At 43.5% G+C, this 11,674-nt stretch overlaps 1 protein-coding gene across 1 annotated transcript in view; it reads left to right on the top strand.

Moving 5' to 3' along the window:
- The first annotated feature begins 862 nt into the window (after nucleotides 1-862).
- Nucleotides 863-11,674, top strand: part of LOC309554636 (phospholipid-transporting ATPase ID-like) — a 194,272-nt gene continuing 183,460 nt past the window's right edge. The window contains exon 1 of the mRNA XM_082256354.1: nucleotides 863-1,011. The gene's annotated coding sequence lies outside the window, so the exon portion shown is untranslated. The remainder of the gene's footprint in view (nucleotides 1,012-11,674) is intronic.

Here is an 11,674-nt window from a genome sequence, read left to right as displayed (position 1 = left end):
GATACATTGTATGAGAGGTACAGGGGGAGAGATACATTGTATGAGAGGTACAGGGGGAGAGATACATTGTATGAGAGGTACAGGAGGAGAGATACATTGTATGAGAGGTACAGGAGGAGAGATACATTGTATGAGAGGTACAGGAGGAGAGATACATTGCATGAGAGGTACAGGGGGAGAGATACATTGTATGAGAGGTACAGGGGGAGAGATACATTGTATGAGAGGTACAGGGGGAGAGATACATTGTATGAGAGGTACAGGAGGAGAGATACATTGTATGAGAGGTACAGGAGGAGAGATACATTGTATGAGAGGTACAGGAGGAGAGATACATTGTATGAGAGGTACAGGGGGAGAGATACATTGTATGAAAGGTACAGGAGGGGAGATACATAGTGTGAGAGGTACAGGAGGAGAGATACATTGTATGAAAGGTACAGGAGGGGGGATACATAGTGTGAGAGGTACAGGAGGAGAGATACATTGTATGAGAGGTACAGGAGGAGAGATACATTGTATGAGAGGTACAGGAGGAGAGATACATTGTATGAGAGGTACAGGGGGAGAGATACATTGCATGAGAGGTACAGGCGGAGAGATACATTGTATGAGAGGTACAGGGGGAGAGATACATTGCATGAGAGGTACAGGCGGAGAGATACATTGTATGAGAAGTCCTGGAATCCATAATATATTATTAGAGAGCTCCATGGGAGGAGCAGGGAGGGTCAGACATGGTGTCAGACATAGAGGTCTGTGTTGGGGACATGATAGTAATCACAGACAGTCCTGGTTGCTGTGGTGGAGGATTCCTGGGGCTGCTCCCAGAGTGGGAGGACGGAGTTGAAGTGTTGTAACTTCCTCAGAGTTGTGATCAGAGTCTAAGAGAAGTCCCAGCCATTCACACTGACAGTCCTCAGGAAGCTGAAACCGTCCAGGGACCCCGAGCTCTCAGGACATGGACAGGAGACATCAGCCTGACACCCAGGAGGAGGAAGAGAGAGATTGGTGAGACGTGTCCCCACCGCACTGCGTCCGCTCTGCGCTGCTTGGGGGGGGGGGGTTCGAGCTGGGGGGGTTACAGGACATTCCATAGGGAGGGTACGTGAGACACACATGTGGGGGGAGTGTAGAAGGTGGGACACACATTATTATTATTATACAGGATTTATATAGTGCCAACAGTTTGCGTAGCGCTTTACAATTTGAGGGAAGACAATACAGTTACACTACAATTCAATACAAGAGGAATTAGAGGGCCCGGCTCGTTAGAGCTTACAATCTAGAAGTGTCACTTTGTACACATATGTCTTGTTATACCAGTTCTCACCATGGTTGCCAATGTAATAGCCATGCACGCAGCGCCACACAATCCAATCAACGCTAGTGACAGTGCAATCTATGCTCGCCATCTACGAATTGTTTGATTACGTACAATTTTGTGCACGCGTGTCGAATCAAAATGATACATTTGATATTTGGTTTGCTCATATTTATTGCTGGCCGTACACGGTTAGATTTTCATTCGATCGCCTGCGCTACGATTGCTAAGATCAGAGCATTTGATAAAACCATCAATGGCCAGACAAACTTCCTATAAAAAGTTTGATGGCCATGATAACTTTGCAAAATTTAACATTCTCACCAAGAACTAGTTTTTATTTATTTATTTTAGAATGTTATGATTTGGTGATATGGGGGGGGGGGGGGTTGCTCTTCCCATTCATGTCATGTGTATGTTAATCATAGTTCCGTGTAACTGCTGACTTGTGTGATGCGTTATGGGATCATTCTATTTACACATTACACAAAGATCACGCAATCTTCTGGAAGATTTCTGACACCAGCGACACATGTGAGTGTTGATATTTAAATACAGCTCATCATTCCAAAAAAAAAAAAATATATATATATATACATATGTAAATCCATCTATCTATCTATCTATCTATCTATCTATCTATCTATCTATCTATCTATCTATCTATCTATCTATCTATCTATCTATCTATCTATCTATCTATCTATCTATCTATCTATCTATCTATCTATCTATCTATCTATCTATCTATCTATCTATCTATCTATCTATCTATCTATCTATCTCACACACAAATATATATATATATATACAAATATATATATATATATATATATATACATAAATATATATATGTGTGTGTGTATATATATATATATATAATATATATTTGTGTATATATATATATATATATATATATATATATATATATATATATATATATATTTGTGTGTGTGCATATATATATATATATATATATATATATATATAAAATATGTATACATACATATATATCCATCGTGACATAAGGAAGGGAAGTCGTAGAGGGGCGATATATTTCTCCTCGCTTTCTGTCCTATGTACAGGATTAGTGAAACCCAGAGCATGTTTTCTAGGTAGCTTTGGGTCTGAGCAGTCCATTTCGGATTTTGTGTCTATCACCTGGATTTTTAATTTCTTAACCACTCCTGCATCGGAAGGTTTTCCCCCTTAATGACCAGATCATTTTTTTTGCAATTCAGCACTGCCTTACTTTAACTGACAATTGCGCGGTCGTGCGACGCTGTACCCAAATAAAATTGATGTCCTTTTTCCAACAAATAGAGCTTTCTTTTGGTGGTATTTGATCACCTGTGTGATTTTTATTTTTGCGCTATAAACAAAAAAATAGCGTCAATTCTTAAAAAAAATATATATTTTCACATTCTGCTATATAACATTCTCAAAAAAAAAATATTTAATTTTTTAACATTTTTAACTGCGACATTGCGGCGGACAGATCGGACCCCTAACTGACATTTTTGACACTTTTGGGGGGACCAGTGACATTACTACAGTAATCAGTGCTAAAAATATGCACTGTTACTGTAATAATGACACTGGCAGGGAAGGGGTTAACATTGTGGGTGATGAAGGGGTTAAATGTGACCCTAGGGGAGTGATTCTAACTGTGGGGGGTGTGGCTTCTGACATGATCATAGAGACCTGTGATCCTATATTGAAGGATCACAGGGGCTCTGTGATCATTCCAGAGAGAAGAACGGTCAGCTGTGTTTACAACAGCTAACCGTTCTTCTCTCTTAGCGAGGAACGATCGCGGGTGTCAGGCGGCTTCCGCACTGCCGAGTGGGGGTAGGAGCCCCCTAGCTGCCTGCTCGTGACCGACGTAGACCTACGTCAATTTGCACAGTAGAGCCACATTGCCGCAGTAAATATTCGGCGGCCGGTTGGGAACCAGTTAATTGACGATCCAGGTGAGATAAAAGAGGAAGGCTGGCGCATGAGGTTGCTCTTGGCCTGGGATTTAGACAGCTACAAACTGGACACTTGTTTGAGTATAAGGGTTGCTGAGGTGCTGTTATTTTGTGAGGTGGCTGGGAAAAGCTCACCACCCGTTAGAGAGGAATCCTGTATGTTTAGTTAGAGCCAGATGGCAAGGTTTTATTTTCTCTTTTCTTTTGTTTATAATCTGTGCCTTTTTCCCAGAGAAGGTGATCCCCTACTTGCGCTAACCCCCACAACATATCTCTCTCTCTCTATGTGTATATATATATATATATATATATATATATATATATATATATATATATATACATTCGTGATTGTCAGCATCAAATAGTTCAACCAGAAATGTTCAGTCTGCTCCAGAGAGCCACCAAACAAAAGCGGAGACTGCGGTACAGAAAACTTACTTTATTTGCTCATTCATCCCGGACGAGCCCCCCTAATGAGATTTTGTACTATTGAACGAGCACATAAAGTATTTTCTCTGTACTGCGACTCCCACCTTATCTTTCTTATCTCTTTTACTTTTAATATTGCATAAGAACTTTTCATATTCACAGTAATTTATTGCCATGTTATGAATAGCCAGAGCAAGAGGAGAGATTAGATTACACACACAGGCAGGTGAAGTGTACGTGTATCATAATTTTTCTTTGTAGTTTTGGATGGAGTAAGGAAGGGTTACAAGGGCTGTCTGTCTATTATTTTCTTTCTGTGTCCCATTGTGGAGTTTTTCCTTTACTTCCTGTCCTGGAGTCACACTAGAAAAGGTGGGTATATCTGCTTTAACGCTGGCCATACATTATATAATTTTCTTATCAAATTTCCTATACATTTACCTTCAACTATGTAATACAAGGGCCTGCCAGACTGTGCACTTATTGAAAGTGTTTAGGTTTGACCTCACAATTTGTACAAGAAAACTGTATAATGTATGGACAGCCTTAGGCTACATTTTACATTTTTGCATTATGGGCGTGTGCGCAAAATCAAGTGTATTCCCGCAATGCACAAAAACATGCTACCCTTTTGCAGTTTCTATAATTGTTAATGGCACCTCCACGCCTCTGCGAATGTGCGCCTTTTGCGTATGCCAAATTGCACGTTACTGCATCACCATGCGTTTTGGTGAGGTCCAATTTCTCAAAAGGTTTGGAGACGACTTCTGAGTGCCTCTTGGCATTGGGCAGCCCATTCTTTTTTGACCTTGGAATATTAACTGGCAAATGTAGACTTGAAAAAACAATCAGCGTATAATTTGTAACTTTATATTGTTATATATATATATATAAATGTGTGTGTGTGTGTATGTATATATGTGTGTGTGTGTGTGTGTGTGTGTATGTATATGTGTGTGTGTGTGTATGTATATACTGTATCTCACAAAAGTGAGTACACCCCTCACATTTTTGTAAATATTTTATTATATCTTTTCATGTGACAACACAGAAGAAATTACACTTTGCTACAATGTAAAGTAGTGAGTGTACAGCTTGTATAACAGTGTAAATTTGCTGTCCCCTCAAAATAACTCAACACACAGCCATTAATGTCTAAACCGCTGGCAACAAAAGTGAGTACACCCCATAAGGGAAAATGTCCAAATTGGGCCCAAACTGTCAATATTTTGTGTGGCCACCATTATTTTCCAGCACTGCCTTAACCCTTATCGGCATGGAGTTCACCAGAGCTTCACAGGTTGCCCCTGGAGTCCTCTTCCACTCCTCCATGATGACATCACAGAGCTGGTAGATGTTATAGACCTTGCACTCCTCCACCTTCCATTTGAGGATGCCTACAGATGCTCAATAGGGTTTAGATCTGGAGACATGCTTGGCCAGTCCATCACCTTTACCATCAGCTTCTTTAGCAAGGCAGTGGTCATCTTGGAGGTGTTTGGGGTCGTTATCATGTTGGAATACTGCCCTGCGGCTCAGTATCCGAAGGGACGGGATCATACTCTGCTTTAGTATGTCACAGTACAGCACTTATGCAGCCCCAGACCATGACATTCCCACCACCATGTTAGACTGTAAGCAAGACACACTTGACTTTGTACTCCTCACCTGGTTGCCACCACACACGTCTGACACCATCTGAATTAAATAAGTTTATCTTGGTCTCATCAGACCACAGGACATGGTTCCAGTAATCCATGTCATTAGTCTGCTTGTCTTCAGCAAACTGTTTGCGGGATTTCTTGTGCATCATCTTTAGAAGAGGCTTCCTCCTGGGATGACAGCCATGCAGACCAATTTGATGCAGTGTGCGGTGTATGGTCTGAGCACTGACAGGCTGACCCCCCACCCCTTCAACCTCTGCAGCAATGCTGGCAGCACTCATACGTCTATTTCCCAAAGACAACCTCTGGATATGACACTGAGCACGTGCACTCAACTCCTTTGGTCCCCCATGGCGAGGCCTGTTCTGAGTGGAACCTGTCCTGTTAAACCGCTGTATGGTCATGGCCACCATGCTGCAGCTCAGTTTCAGGGTCTTGGCAATCTTCTTACAGCCTAGGCCATCTTTATGTAGAGCAACAACTCTTTTTTTCAGATCCTCAGAGAGTTCTTTGCCATGAGGTGCCATGTTGAACTTCAAGTGATCAGTATGAGAGAGTGAGAGCGATAACACCAAATTTACCACACCTGCTTCCCATTCACACCTGAGACCTTGTAACACTAATGAGTCACATGACACCGGATAGAGAAAAAATGGCTAATTGGGCCAAATTTGGACATTGTCACTTAGGGGTGTACTCACTTTTTTTGCCAGCAGTTTAGACATTAATGGCTGTGTGTTGAGTTATTTTGAGGGGACAGCAAATTTACACTGTTATACAAGCTGTACACTCACTACTTTACATTGTAGCAAAGTGTCATTTCTTCAGTGTTGTCACATGAAAAGATAGAATAAAATATTTACAAAAATGTGAGGGGTGTACTCACTTCTGTGAGATACTGTGTATATCGTTTGATTTTTTGCTTAGTAGTGCAGCACAGTGCTTGTACATTACACTTCTCTGATCCCTATAACATGAACTGGTTGTGGTTTGGATTTCGGACAGACAAAAGGGGAGTCTATGACATGCAATGTTATTATTGTAATACGGGACAGCAAAGTATGGTGAGATATAAAAGCCACATCAGCTGTATATTTAGGAAGAAGCTGTTGGCAGTAGTAACCAGCAGCAGAGCCCATTACAGGTTCTCTTTACTACATAGCAGATGATGAAGTTTGCGGTAATTTGTTTCCTCTGGTTTCTCTCTTTTTAATAGGAACACTTCCCCTTCGGTCATGCCCTCAGTGACTCATTGTAAATGTAGAGAAGGACAAGCACGCCCATAACGTCACTAATGTCACTTTATATATTGAATTTAAAAAAGCGAGTAATGATCTACTTATATATATCACATGACATCATTTGTATTTCTTTATTTATACTCTATGTATACAATATGCAACAATATAGCACAACATGCAATTATGTCTACTTCCTGGACTCAGAGATGATAAAACAATTTAAATGCTGGTGTTTGTGCAGTTCTTGGCAGTGTTCACAAATGTCTGACACAGATCAGCCCCTGTTGCAGCGTCCCCCCCCCCCCCCCCGTGACTTGCTACGAAGTTACAACGTTGCAGTCTGATCACTGAGGGGGGGGGCATCATCTCTGCCTAGGTAAAGTCCTAATAAAAGGTGGAGATTTCCTGGAATGTCATACTGTTCTTGTATCTTATTACAGCTCAGGAATGAATTCTCACCGACATTTGTGCACATTGTGTGATAGGAATGGGAGGTGATGATAGGAATTGTGTGATAGGAATGGGAGGTGTGTGGGACTGTGGACTTAGTGTGAGATTATCACTCCTCCACAACCCTGCCTGCCACTCTCTGGCCAGCTTCACCCAGGGGAGAAGCTGAGCGGTTAGGATGGACTTTCTGAAACTGATGTTGTAGATCGCCCAGTGCAGATGTTGTCGATCGTCCAATGCAGATGTTGCCAATTGCCCAGTGCAGATGTTGCCAGTTGCCTAATGCCAATGTTGTCGATCGTCCAATGCAGATGTTGTCGATCGTCCAATGCAGATGTTGTCGATCGTCCAATGCAGATGTTGTCGATCGCCCAGTGCAGATGTTGCCAATTGCCTAATGCCAATGTTGTCGATCGTCCAATGCAGATGTTGTCGATCTTCCAATGCAGATGTTGTTGATCGTCCAATGCAGATGTTGCCAACTGCCTAATGCCAATGTTGTCAATCGCCCAATGCAGATGTTGTAGGACACTCAAATGCCAATGTTGTCGCTCATCCAATGCAGATGTTGAACGCCCAATGCCATTGTTGATTACCCAATGCAGATGTTGTAGATCGCCCAGTGCACATGTTGCCGATTACCCAGTGCAGATGTTGTAGATTGCCTAATGCCAATGTTGCCGATCTCCCAGTGCAGATGTTGCCGACAGCCCGGTGCAGATGTTGCCGATCGCCCAGTGCAGATGTTGTAGAACACTCAAATGCCAAATTTGTCGCTCATCCAATGCAGATGTTGGACACCCAATGCCAATGTTGTTGCTTGTCCAATGCAGATGTTGTAGATCACCCAGTGCAGAAGTTGTTGAACATACAATGCCAATGTTGTCGATCACGTAATGCAGATGTTGTCGATCGCCCAATGCAGATGTTGTCGATCGCCCAATGCAGATATTGAACACTCTATACCAATGTTGCCAATTGCCCAATGCAGATGTTGTCAAACACTCAATGCGAATGTTGTAGACATGGTGCCAGTTGCGCAATACATATCTTGTCAATTGCCCAATGCAAATGTTGTAGATTACTTGATAGAAATGTTGTTAAACACCCAATGCCAATATTGTCGATCGTCCAGTGCAGATGTTGTAGATCGCCCAGTGCAGCTGTTGTAGACCGCGCAGTGCAGATGTTGTAGATCGCCCAGTGCAGATGTAGATCGCCCAGTGCAGATGTAGATCGCCCAGTGCAGATGTTGTAGACCGCCCAGTGCAGATGTTGTAGATCGCCCAGTGCAGATGTAGATCGCCCAGTGCAGCTGTTGTAGATCGCCCAGTGCAGATGTTGTAGATCGCCCAGTGCAGATGTAGATCGCCCAGTGAAGCTGTTGTAGACCGCCCAGTGCAGATGTTGTAGATCGCCCAGTGCAGATGTAGATCGCCCAGTGCAGCTGTTGTAGATCGCGCAGTGCAGATGTAGATCGCCCAGTGAAGCTGTTGTAGACCGCCCAGTGCAGATGTTGTAGATCGCCCAGTGCAGATGTTGTAGATCGCCCAGTGCAGATGTTGTAGATCGCCCAGTGCAGATGTAGATCGCCCAGTGCAGATGTTGTAGATCGCCCAGTGCAGCTGTTGTAGATCGCGCAGTGCAGATGTTGTAGATCGCCCAGTACAGATGTTGTAGATCATTTAAAGTATAACTAAAGGCGATACTTTATTTTAGTTTTGGATAGAGTGGCAAGGGATTAGATCCTCTGTCAGGTCTGTGCCCTTATTTGGGGAGATTCTCCCTCTCTTTTTGTCCTGTTTACCTTTTATCATTAAAAGTGAAAGTAAAAGTAAAAGAAAATCTCAAATTTTGGGTTGTCCCCAGAAAAGTAATATAGGGGAAATCTTCCAATGGGGACACTAGTTCTGATGATCTGGGGGGTCCCCAAGGAGTTTCCTGAATTTTCAGGGATTTCCTCTCCCTTCCTGTTTGTCTATGGGACCGGAAGTGAAGGGAAATCTCCTTAATGGGACCCAGATGGGAAAAATAATCTGACAAGGGTTATAACCCTCCTTACTCTATCCAAAATTAAAAAAAAAAGTTTTGCCAATAGTTCTACTTTAATGCCCATGTTGCCATTTGCACAATACAAATGTTGTCAATTGCCCAATGCAGATCTTGTCAGTCTAGTTGATCGCCCAATGCAGATCTTGTCGATTGCCCAATGCAGATCTTGTCGATTGCCCAATGTAGATCTTGTCGATTGCCGAATGTAGATCTCGTTACTCTAGTAGATCACCCAATGTAGATCTTGTCGCTCGCCCAATGCAGATCTTGCACTGCAGGGATGAGGTTTGAATTTTGCGGTGTCAGTAAATGTATCTCGTCAATCTAGTTGATCGCCCAATGTAGGTCTCGTCAATCTAGTAGATCACCCAATGTAGATCTTGTCAATCGCCCAATGTAGATCTCGTCAATCTAGTTGATCGCCCAATGCAGATCTTGTTGATTGCCCAATGCAGATCTTGTCGATTGCCCAATGCAGATCTTGTCGATCGCCCAATGTAGATCTCGTTACTCTAGTAGATCACCCAATGTAGATCTTGTCAATCGCCCAATGCAGATCTTGCACTGCAGGGATGAGGTTTGAATTTTGCGGTGTCAGTAAATGTATCTCGTCAATCTAGTAGATCACCCAATGTAGATCTTGTCAATCGCCCAATGTAGATCTTGTCAATCGCCCAATGTAGATCTTGTCAATCTAGTTGATCGCCCAATGCAGATCTTGTTGATTGCCCAATGCAGATCTTGTCGATTGCCCAATGCAGATCTTGTCGATTGCCCAATGCTGATCTTGTCGATCGCCCAATGTAGATCTGGTCACTAGCCCAATGCAGATCTTGCACTGCAGGGATGAGGTTTGAATTTTGCGGTCTCAGTAAATGTATGTCCCAGGTGATCACATGATCGTCAACAAAGCAGACGATTGATCCCAAGTGAAAGTTGTAGCCAATCACACTGAAGCCTTTCTGCCCTGCACTGAATTTGGTACCTCTGTGAGTTTGGCGCGGTTCCTTGCACCATTCAGAATAAAGGACAGAGTTGCGGTGATATTTGGCGTAATGCACACTGTAATGTGCACGGGTGTGACACCGGCCTGCTGGAAGAGGACAGATGAGGAATTATGATTGTCGATTTTAAGCCATACGGCCAGGTGTAAGCACTGCTGGGAAAACTCACAGAAGTGGAACAATTTTGTAAGTGTGTAAAATAAAATACCAGCTAATGTGGTGAAACGGCTGGTTTGAGTTTGGAAATTGATCACCCCCCCCTCCCCCCTCAGAAATCCCATCCCCCCTCCTATTCATTATACTATAAGACATCTTGTAATAATTTTCTGCTCTGGGCGGACACTTCCCTTCTCTCTGTTCCAACCTGGAGCCTGGAGAAGCGGGACGTGTCACATGACTGATGGTTCCCACCTAAATATTTCTGGAAATGTCTAATATTTAAATCTGATGTTGAATCTGCTTATATTCTTCCTTCTCTGGTTCCTCTCCCCCCCCATTAACATTTTTTTACACACATTTTTAAATACAATCTTTCTGTTTTCATTACATAACTTATTTAGATGTCTTCACTGGGTCTCTGTGCTTCTCTGTGCAATGCAGGCAGATCATGGATGGTGGGAGGTGCTTCCTGAAAAAGACAGCACCCTGCCTCAGTACTCTGCCCAAGAGCTCTCAGTCCTACTTATGTTTTGCTTTCCCTGGCTCCTTCCTTCTTCTGTTTTCATTACATACCCTACCTTAGACCACAACTGCCAAACACAGGGCCCATGGGCTGAATCCAGCCCTCTAGGTCTTGTCATGTGGCCCTCATACCCAGTTTTGCAGCCAGGATGTGGCGGAACTCAATTCTGCCCCCTCCAACCTTCACCCTCTGTTTCTGTTCCCTGCAAGGTGAGGCAAAGCCACCTACAAAGGAAGGTACTAGAGCCGGGCAAGGTAGGAGAGAGATGCAGGGAAGTTTCGGGGAGGGGTTTGGGGGTGCACACTTTGCATAGCGCACTCCTAAACCCTGCACTCTGTACACAGCACACCCTGTACTTTGTTTGTAATCCACTTCTAAACCCTGCACTCTATGCAGAGCACACTCCTGAACCCTGCACTCTGTACACAGTGCACTCCTGAACCCTGCACTCTGTATCCAGCATGCTGCTGAACCCTGCACTCTGTACACAGTGCACACTTGAGCTCTGTGCTCAGGGCACTCCTGAACCCTGCACTCTATGCATAGCGCACTCCTGAACCCTGTGATCTGTACACATCACACTCCTGAACCCTGAACTCTGTACACAGCACACCCTTGAACCCTGCACTCTGTACACAGCGCACTCCTGAACACTTCACTCTGTACTCTATGCATAGCCCGTTCCTGAACCCTGCACTTTGTACACAGTGCACTCCTGAACCCTGCACTCTGTACACAGTGCACTCCTGAACCCTGCACTCTATGCATAGCGCACTCCTGAACCCTGCGATCTGTACACAGTGCACTCCTGAACACTGCACTCTATGCATAGCACACTCCTGAGCTCTGCACTCT

The sequence above is a fragment of the Pelophylax lessonae genome (genome assembly GCF_965119305.1).
Source record: "Pelophylax lessonae genome assembly, chromosome: 1".
Taxonomy (NCBI): Eukaryota; Metazoa; Chordata; class Amphibia; order Anura; family Ranidae; genus Pelophylax; species Pelophylax lessonae.
This window is presented reverse-complemented; position numbering and strand designations above follow the sequence as displayed.